The sequence below is a fragment of the Arachis ipaensis genome, chromosome B7, assembly GCF_059453495.1.
Source record: "Arachis ipaensis isolate K30076 ecotype BB chromosome B7, ASM5945349v1, whole genome shotgun sequence".
NCBI lineage: Eukaryota > Viridiplantae > Streptophyta > Magnoliopsida > Fabales > Fabaceae > Arachis > Arachis ipaensis.
Window position 1 is genome coordinate 88,430,032 of NC_142442.1, and position 9,943 is coordinate 88,439,974.

Sequence of the window (9,943 nt, forward strand, 5' to 3'; positions counted from 1 at the left end):
TTTTCGAAAATAACTTAATCAATTAATGTTTTGATTCAAAAATTTGAAGTTTGTTACTTGCTTGTTAAGAAAGATTCAAACTTTAAGTTCTAGAATCATATCTTGTGATTTCTTATGAATCAAGTCATTAATTGTGATTTTAAAAATCAAATCTTTTTCAAAACTAATTTTATCATATCTTTTCAAAAATATCTTCTTATCTTATCTTTTTCAAAAATATCTTTTCAAATATCTTTTCTAACTTCCTAACTTCTTATCTTTTCAAAATTTGTTTCAACTAACTAACTAACTTTTTGTTTGTTTCTTAACTTTTTCAAAACTACCTAACTAACTCTCTCTCTTTAATTTTCGAAAATATCTTCCCTCTTTTTCAAAAATTTCTTTTTAATTAACTAATTATTTTTATTTTTTATTTTTGATTTCAAAAAAAAAAAAATACTAACAATTTTCAAAAACTAATTTTCAAAAATCACTAACTCCTTTTCAAAAATAATTTTTGAAAATTCATCTCATTCTATTTATTCATTCATATCCTAACATCTCACCTCACATCATCACCAAATTCGAACCCCCTCTTCTATCTGTGTTCGAATTTCCTCTTCTTTTCTTATACTAACAATAAGGATCCTCTTTACTGTGACATAGAGGATTCTTCTTCTTTTCTTTTTCTCTCCTCTTTCTTATGAGCAGGGACAGAGAAAAAGGCATTCTTGTTGAAGCTGATCCAGAACCTGAAAGGACTCTGAAGAGAAAATTAAGAGAAGCTAAATTACAACAATCCAGAGACAACTTGATTGAAAATTTCGAACAAGTAAAGGAGATGGCAGCCGAACCCAACAACAATGCAAGGAAGATGCTTGGTGACTTTACTGCACCAAATTCCAATTTACATGGAAGAAGCATCTCCATTCCTGCCATTGGAGCAAACAACTTTGAGCTGAAACCTCAATTAGTTTCTCTGATGCAGCAGAACTGCAAGTTTCATGGACTTCCATCTGAAGATCCTTTTCAGTTCTTAACTGAATTCTTGCAGATATGTGATACTGTTAAGACTAATGGAGTAGATCCTGAAGTCTACAGGCTCATGCTTCTCCCTTTTGCTGTAAGAGACAGAGCTAGATTATGGTTGGATTCTCAACCCAAAGACAGCCTGAACTCTTGGGATAAGCTGGTCACGGCTTTCTTAGCCAAGTACTTTCCTCCTCAAAAGCTGAGCAAGCTTAGAGCTGATGTTCAAACCTTCAGACAGAAAGAAGGTGAATCCCTCTATGAAGCTTGGGAAAGATACAAACAGTTGACCAAAAAGTGTCCTTCTGACATGCTTTCAGAATGGACCATCCTGGATATATTCTATGATGGTTTATCTGAGCTATCAAAGATGTCACTGGACACTTCTGCAGGTGGATCCATTCACCTAAAGAAAACGCCTGCAGAAGCTCAAGAACTCATTGACATAGTTGCTAATAACCAGTTCATGTACACTTCTGAAAGGAATCTTGTGAATAATGGGACGCCTATGAAGAAGGGAGTTCTTGAAGTTGATACTCTGAATGCCATATTGGCTCAGAATAAAATATTGACTCAGCAAGTCAATATGATCTCTCAGAGTCTGCATGGAATGCAAGCTGCATCCAACAGTACTCAAGAGGCATCTTCTGAAGAAGAAGCTTATGATCCTGAGAACCCTGCAATAGCAGAGGTAAATTACTTAGGTGAACCTTATGGAAACACCTATAACTCAACATGGAGAAATCATCCAAATTTCTCATGGAAGGATCAAAATCCCCAACAAGGCTTTAATAATGGTGGAAGAAACAGGTTTAGCAATAGCAAACCTTTTCCATCATCCACTCAGCAACAGACAGAGAACTCTGAACAAAATGCTTCTAATTTAGCAAATCTAGTCTCTGATCTATCTAAGGCCACTGTAAGTTTCATGAATGAAACAAGGTCTTCCATTAGAAATTTGGAAGCACAAGTGGGCCAGCTGAGTAAAAGGATCACTGAAATCCCTCCTAGTACTCTCCCAAGCAATACAGAAGAGAATCCAAAAGGAGAGTGCAAGGCCATTGACATAAGCACCATGGCCGAACCTGTAAGGGAAGGAGAGGACGTGAATCCCAAGTAGGAAGACCTCCTGGGACGTCCAATGATCAATAAGGAGCTTCCCTCTGAGGAACCAAAGGAATTTGAGACTCATCTAGAGACCATAGAGATTCCATTGAACCTCCTTATGCCCTTCATGAGCTCTGATGAGTATTCCTCTTCTGAGGAGAATGAGGATGTTACTAAAGAGCAAACTGCCAAGTTTCTTGGTGCAATCATGAAGCTGAATGCCAAATTGTTTGGCATTGATGCTTGGGAAGTTGAACCTCCCTTGTTCATCAATGAACTAAGTGATCTGGATCAACTGACATTGCCTCAGAAGAGACAGGATCCTGGAAAGTTCATAATACCCTGTACCATAGGCACCATGATCTTTAAGGCTCTGTGTGACCTTGGTTCAGGAATAAACCTCATGCCCCTCTCTGTAATAGAGAAACTGGGAATCTATGGGGTGCAAGCTGCTAAAATCTCACTAGAGATGGCAAACAGCTCAAGAAAACAGGCTTATGGACAAGTAGAAGATGTATTAGTAAAGGTTGAGGGCCTTTACATACCTACTGATTTCATAGTTCTGGATACTGGAAAGGAAGAGGATGAATCCATCATCCTAGGAAGACCTTTCCTAGCCACTGCAAGAGCTGTAATTGATGTTGACAGAGGTGAAATAGTCCTTCAATGGAATGAGGATTCCCTTGTGTTTAAAACTCAAGGATCTCCCTCTGCAACCATGGAGAGGAAGCAGAAAAAGCTTCTCTCAAAGCAGAGTCAACCAGAGCCCCCACAGTCAAACTCTAAGTTTGGTGTTGAACTCCCATATCCAAACTCTAAGTTTGGTGTTAGAGAGTCTCAACAAAGCTCTGCACATCTGTGAGGCTCCATGAGAGCCCACTGTCAAGCTATTGACATTAAAGAAGCGCTTGTTGGGAGGCAACCCAATGTTTATCTAATTCTTATTTTTATTATTTTTCATGTTTTCTTAGGTTCATGATCATGTGGAGTCACAAAATGAATATAAAAATTGAAAACGGAATCAAAAACAGCAGAAGAAAAATTACACCCTGGAGGAGCATCTGTCTGGCGTTCAGCGCCAGAACAGAGCATGGTTCTGGCGCTGAATGCCCAAAATGGGCAGCTTCTGGGCGCTGAACGCCAGAACAGGCATGGTTCTGGCGTTCAACGTCAAAAATGGCACACAGATGGGCGTTGAACGCCCAAAATGGCCACCAACCTGGCGCTGAACGCCCAGAGTTGGGTACAAGGGCATTTTTACATGCCTAATGGGTGCAGGGATGTAAATCCTTGAACACCTCAGGATCTGTGGACCCCACAGGATCCACTCAGGATCTGTGGACCCCACAGGATCCACTCAGGATCTGTGGACCCCACAAGGATCCCCAACTACCTCCACTCACTTCTTCTCACCACTCTCTTTCACACAACCCCATAAACACTCTTCCCTAAAAACCCCTCACCAATCACCTCAATCTCGCTTCCCCACTAAACCTTCACCACTCACATCCACCCACTCTTCCCAATAAACCTACCTCATAAACTCCACCTACCTTCAAAATTCAAAACCAATTTCCCACCCAAACCCACCCATATGGCCGAAACAATACCCCACCTCCCTACCCTATATAAAGCTCTCCATTCTTCTTCAAATTCACACAACACACCCCTCTACACTCCTCTTGGCCGAAACCACATTTCCCTCTCCCTCTCCATATTTCTTCTTTTTCTTCTTCTATTCTTTTGTTTATTGCTCAAGGGCGAGCAATATTCTAAGTTTGGTGTGGTAAAAGCATAGCTTTTTTGTTTTTCCATTACCATTGATGGCATCTAAGACCGGAGAATCCTCTAGAAGAGGGAAAGGGAAGACAAAAGCTTCCACATCCGAGTCATGGGAGATGGAAAGGTTCATCTCCAAAGCCCATCAAGACCACTTCTATGATGTTGTGGCCAAGAAAAAGGTGATCCCTGAGGTCCCTTTTAAACTCAAAAGAAATGAGTATCCGGAGATCCGACATGAAATTCAAAGAAGAGGTTGGGAAGTTCTAACAAATCCCATCCAACAAGTCGGCATTCTAATGGTTCAAGAGTTCTATGCCAATGCATGGATCACCAAGAACCATGATCAAAGTAAGAACCCGGATCCAAAGAACTATGTTACAATGGTTCGGGGGAAATACTTAGATTTTAGTCCGGAGAATGTGAGGTTGGCGTTCAACTTGCCATACATGGAAGAGAACGCACGCCCCTACACAAGGAGAGTCAACTTTGATCAAAGGTTGGACCAAGTCCTTATGGACATATGTGTAGAAGGAGCTCAATAGAAGATTGACTCCAAAGGCAAGCCGGTTCAACTAAGAAGATTGGACCTCAAGCCTATAGCTAGAGGATGGTTGGAGTTTATTCAATGCTCAATCATTCCCACTAGCAACCGGTCTGAAGTTACTATAGACCGGGCCATCATTATCCATAGCATCATGATTGGAGAAGAGGTGGAAGTTCATGAGATTATACCTCAAGAACTCTACAAGGTGGCTGACAAGTCCTCCACCATGGCAAGGTTAGCCTTTCCTCACCTCATTTGCCACCTATGCAATTCAGCTGGGATTGACATAGAGGGAGATATCCTCATTAAAGAGGAAAAGCCCATCACTAAGAAAAAGATAGAGCAAGCAAGAGAGCCCAGTCATGGAGCTCAAGAGGCGCAAGAAGCTCATCACCATGAGATTCCGGAAATGCCTCAAATGCACTTTCCTCCACAAAATTTTTGGGAGTAAATCAACACCTCCCTAGGAGAATTGAGTTCCAATATGGGACAACTAAGGGTGGAACATCAAGAGCACTCCATCATGCTTCATGAAATAAGAGAAGATCAAAAAGCAATGAGGGAGGAGCAACAAAGACAAGGAAGAGACATAGAAGAGCTCAAGGACATCATTGGTTCCTCAAGAAGGAAACGCCACCATCACTAAGGTGGATTCATTCCTTGTTCTTCTTTTTTCTGTTTTTCGTTTTCTATGTTATGTGCTTATCTATGTTTGTGCCTTCATTACATGATCATTAGTAGTTAGTAACTATGTCTTAAAGTTATAAATGTCCTATGAATCCATCACCTCTCTTAAATGAAAAATGTTTTAATTCAAAAGAACAAGAAGTACATGAGTTTCGAATTTATCCTTGAACTTAGTTTAATTATATTGATGTGGTGACAATGCTTCTTGTTTTCTGAATGTATGCTTGAACAGTGCATATGTCTTTTGAAGTTGTTGTTTAAGAATGTTAAATATGTTGGCTCTTGAAAGATTGATGACTAGGAGACATGTTATTTGATAATCTGAAAAATCATAAAAATGATTCTTGAAGCAAGAAAAAGCAGCAAAGAACAAAGCTTGCAGAAAAAAAATAGGCGAAAAAAAAAATATAGAAAGAAAAAGAAAAAGCAAGCAGAAAAAGCCAAAGCTCTTAAAACCAAGAGGCAAGAACAAAAAGCCAATAACCCTTAAAACCAAAAGGCAAGGGAAATAAAAAGGATCCCAAGGCTTTGAGCATCAGTGGATAGGAGGGCCTAAAGGAATAAAATCCTGGTCTAAGCGGCTAAACCAAGCTGTCCCTAACCATGTGCTTGTGGCGTGTAGGTGTCAAGTGAAAACTTGAGACTGAGCGGTTAAAGTCAAGGTCCAAAGCAAAAAAAAAAAAGAGTGTGCTTAAGAACCCTGGACACCTCTAATTGGGGACTTTAGCAAAGCTGAGTCACAATCTGAAAGGGTTCACCCAATTAGGTGTCTGTGGCATTTATGTATCCGGTGGTAATACTGGAAAACAAAGTGCTTAGGGCCACGGCCAAGACTCATAAAGAAGCTGTGTTCAAGAATCATCATACTGAACTAGGAGAGTCAATAACACTATTCGAACTCTGAGTTCCTATAGATGCCAATCATTCTGAACCTCAATGGATAAAGTGAGATGCCAAAACTATTCAAGAGGCAAAAAGCTATAAGTCCCGCTCATATGATTGAAGCTCTGTTTCATTGATAGTTTGGAATTTATAGTATATTCTCTTCTTTTTATCCTATTTGATTTTCAAGTTGCTTGGGGACAAGCAACAATTTAAGTTTGGTGTTGTGATGAGCGGATAATTTATACGCTTTTTGGCATTATTTTTAGTATGTTTTTAGTAGGATCTAGTTACTTTTAGGGATGTTTTCATTAGTTTTTATGTTAAATTCACATTTCTGGACTTTACTATGAGTTTGTGTGTTTTTCTGTGATTTCAGGTATTTTCTGGCTGAAATTGAGGGACTTGAGCAAAAATCTGATTTAGAGGTTGAAGAAGGACTGCTGATGCTGTTGGATTCTGACCTCCCTGCACTCAAAGTGAATTTGCTGGAGCTACAGAACTCGAAATGGCGCGCTTCCAATTGCGTTGAAAAGTAGACATCTAGGGCTTTCCAGCAATATATAATAGTCCATACTTTGGCCAAGAATTGACGACGTAAACTGGCGTTCAACGCCAGCTTTCTACCCAAATCTGGCGTCCAGCGCCAGAAAAGGATCCAAAACCAGAGTTGAACGCCCAAACTGGCACAAAAACTGGCGTTCAACTCCACAAATGGCCTCTGCATGTGCAACACTCAGGCTCAGCCCAAACACACACCAAGTGGGCCCCGGAAGTGGATTTATGCATCAATTACTTACTCATGTAAACCCTAGTAGCTAGTTTATTATAAATAGGACCTCTTACTATTGTATGAGGCATCTTTTGATCATCTTAGGATCTTAGGATCATCTTTGAATGCATTGTTCTTAGATCAAGGGGGCTGGCCATCTCGGCCATGCCTGGACCTTCACTTATGTATTTTGAACAGTAGAGTTTCTACACTCCATAGATTAAGGTGTGGAGCTCTGCTGTTCCTCAAAGATTAATGCAAAGTACTACTGTTTTCTATTCAATTCTTCTTATTTCGCTTCTAAGATATCCATTCGCACCCAAGAATGTGATGAAGGTGATGATTATGTGTGACGCTCATCATCCTTCTCCCTTATGAACGCGTGCCTGACAAACACTTCTGTTCTACATGAATTGAGCTAGAATGAATATCTCTTAGATCTCCTAACCAGAATCTTCATGGCGTAAGCTAGAATGATGGCGGCATTCAAGAGAATCCGGAAGGTCTAAACCTTGTCTGTGGTATTCTGAGTAGGATTCAATGATTGAATGACTGTGACGAGCTTCAAACTCGCGATTGTTGGGCGTTAGTGACAGACGCAAAAGGAGGGTGAATCCTATTCCAGCATGATCGAGAACCGACAGATGAATAGCTGTGCCGTGACAGGGTGCGTGAGCATATTATTCACTGAGAGGAGGGGATGTAGCCACTGACAACGGTGATGCCCTTGCATAAAGCCAGCCATGGAAAGGAGTAAGACTGATTGGATGAAGATAGCAGGAAAGCAGAGGTTCAGAGGAACGAAAAGCATCTCCATTCGCTTATCTGAAATTCTCACCAATGATTTACATAAGTACCTCTATCCCTATTTTATTATATCATATTCGAAAACACTATTATCACTTTATATCTGCCTGACTGAGATTTACAAGGTGACCATAGCTTGCTTCATACCAACAATCTCCGTGGGATTCGACCCTTACTCACGTAAGGTATTACTTGGACGACCCAGTGCACTTGCTGGTTAGTTGTATCGAAGTTGTGACAATTATGAATTAAGATCAGAGCACCAAGCTTTGGAGCCATTACCAGGATTTGTTCGAGCCTGGAGATCACAATTTCGTGCACCAATACCACAGACAAGGTTTAGACATTCTGGATCTCAGGAATGGCCGCCAATAATTCTAGCCTATACCACGAAGGTTTTAATCTTAGATTAGAAACCCAAGAGAAACACATTCAAGCTTGTTTGCATGTAGAACGGAAGTGGTTGTCAGGCACGCGTTCATAGGTGAGAATAGTGATGAGTGTCACATAATCATCACATTCATCATGTTCTTGTGTGCGAATAAATATCTTGGAGAAGAAATAGGCTTGAGTTGAATAGAAAAACAATAGTACTTTGCATTAATTCATGAGGAACAACAGAGCTCCACACCTTAATCTATGGTGTGTAGAAACTCCACAGTTGAAAATACAAAAGTAATGAAGGTTCAGGCATGGCCGTATGGCCAGCCCCCAAAGCGTGATCAAGAGATCAAAAGATGAACTAAAGATTTCCAAGATAAAAATACAATAGCAAAAGGTCCTATTTATAGAGAACTAGTAGCCTAGGGTTTACAAAAATAAGTAAATGATGCAGAAATCCACTTCTGGGCCCACTTGGTGTGTGCTTGGGTTGAGCATTGAAGATTTCATGTGTGGAGGCTTCTCTTGGAGTTAAACGCCAGCTTTTGTGCCAGTTTGGGTGTTTAACTCCAGCTTTTATGCCAGTTCTGGCGTTTTGACGCCAGAAATTTTATGCTGACTTGGAATGCCAGTTTGGGCCATCAAATCTCAGGCAAAGTATGAACTATTATATATTGCTAGAAAGCCCAGGATGTCTACTTTCCAACGCAATTGAGAGCACGCCAATTGGGCTTCTGTAGCTCCAGAAAATCCACTTCGAGTGCAGGGAGGTCAGAATCCAATAGCATCTACAATCCTTTTTCAGCCTCTGAATCAGATTTTTGCTCAGGTCCCTCAATTTCAGCCAGAAAATACCTGAAATCACAGAAAAACACATAAACTCATAGTAAAGTCCAGAAATATGATTTTTATTTAAAAACTAATAAAAACATAATGAAAAGTGACTAAAACATATTAAAAACTACCTAAAAACAATGCCAAAAGCGTATAAATTATCCGCTCATCAATACCTAAGCAAAATATACAAATGCATATGATGCAAGCCTATTCTATGGTTGAGATATCATCTGTTAGTTATATAGCCAACCCGACATGTCCTGGTAGCTAACCTTGGACAGAAACACCCATTGTGGAGCAAGTGGGTTTGAGCCACAACCCCTTTGCTACTATCCGCTTAACCTAGAGCAAGTGGAATAACCACTACTACTGCTACTACCATGGCAGGTGTTTAAAAGCTCAACTAGGAGCAAGTGGAATAATCCATTACTACTACTACCCAAGCATCAGAATTACTGACCTGGACCAAGCGGGATGAACCACAATCCCTGCTACTGCCCAGGTATCTCAAACATGCATTCATTAAGTCTAATTCAATCATCATTATTATCAAATCTCAAGCATTGACCCAGAGCAAGCGGGACGAACCACAATCCTTGCTACTGCCTAGGTTTCACAATCAAAAATTCAAAATCATTACAATTCTTTCATAATCATTCGAAATTCCATAATTAAACTCAATTTTCATAATTCTCCCTCCTCATCTCACACCCAGAGCAAGTGGACAATGCCACTGCCTACTATCCGGCCATATATATCTCATTTAATTACAAATCATCCTTACTGCATCATCCTCATCAAATTAAATAGCCCTTCTTTAACTTTTCCGACACCAATTCTATTTTCTTCCAATCACTAACCCTTATTTTGTAACCCAAAACCTTACTAATAAACCTTAAACAGAACTTCTAGAGGTTTGAAAAATTAGAGGAATGATTGATAGTTCGAAAATTGTGAATTCCCATAAAAAATAGTTTTGGAGGTTTACAAGCTTGCCGGGAAGGTCAAACGGTGAAAAAGTTGTTTTTGTGCAAAACAGGGTAGTGTGCGTACGTATAGGTGTTGTGCGTACGCACCCAACAGAATGACCATCCCAGCCTGTGCGTACACACCATTGTGTGCCTACACCCACCCCA

At 40.2% G+C, this 9,943-nt stretch overlaps 1 non-coding gene across 1 annotated transcript; it reads right to left on the minus strand.

Annotated features, from left to right (window-relative positions):
• Nucleotides 1-1,216: 1,216 nt before the first annotated feature.
• Nucleotides 1,217-1,324, minus strand: LOC148553283 (small nucleolar RNA R71). Its single transcript, XR_015893199.1, has one exon. It is a non-coding gene; the product is annotated as a small nucleolar RNA R71 (small nucleolar RNA).
• Nucleotides 1,325-9,943: the final 8,619 nt, after the last annotated feature.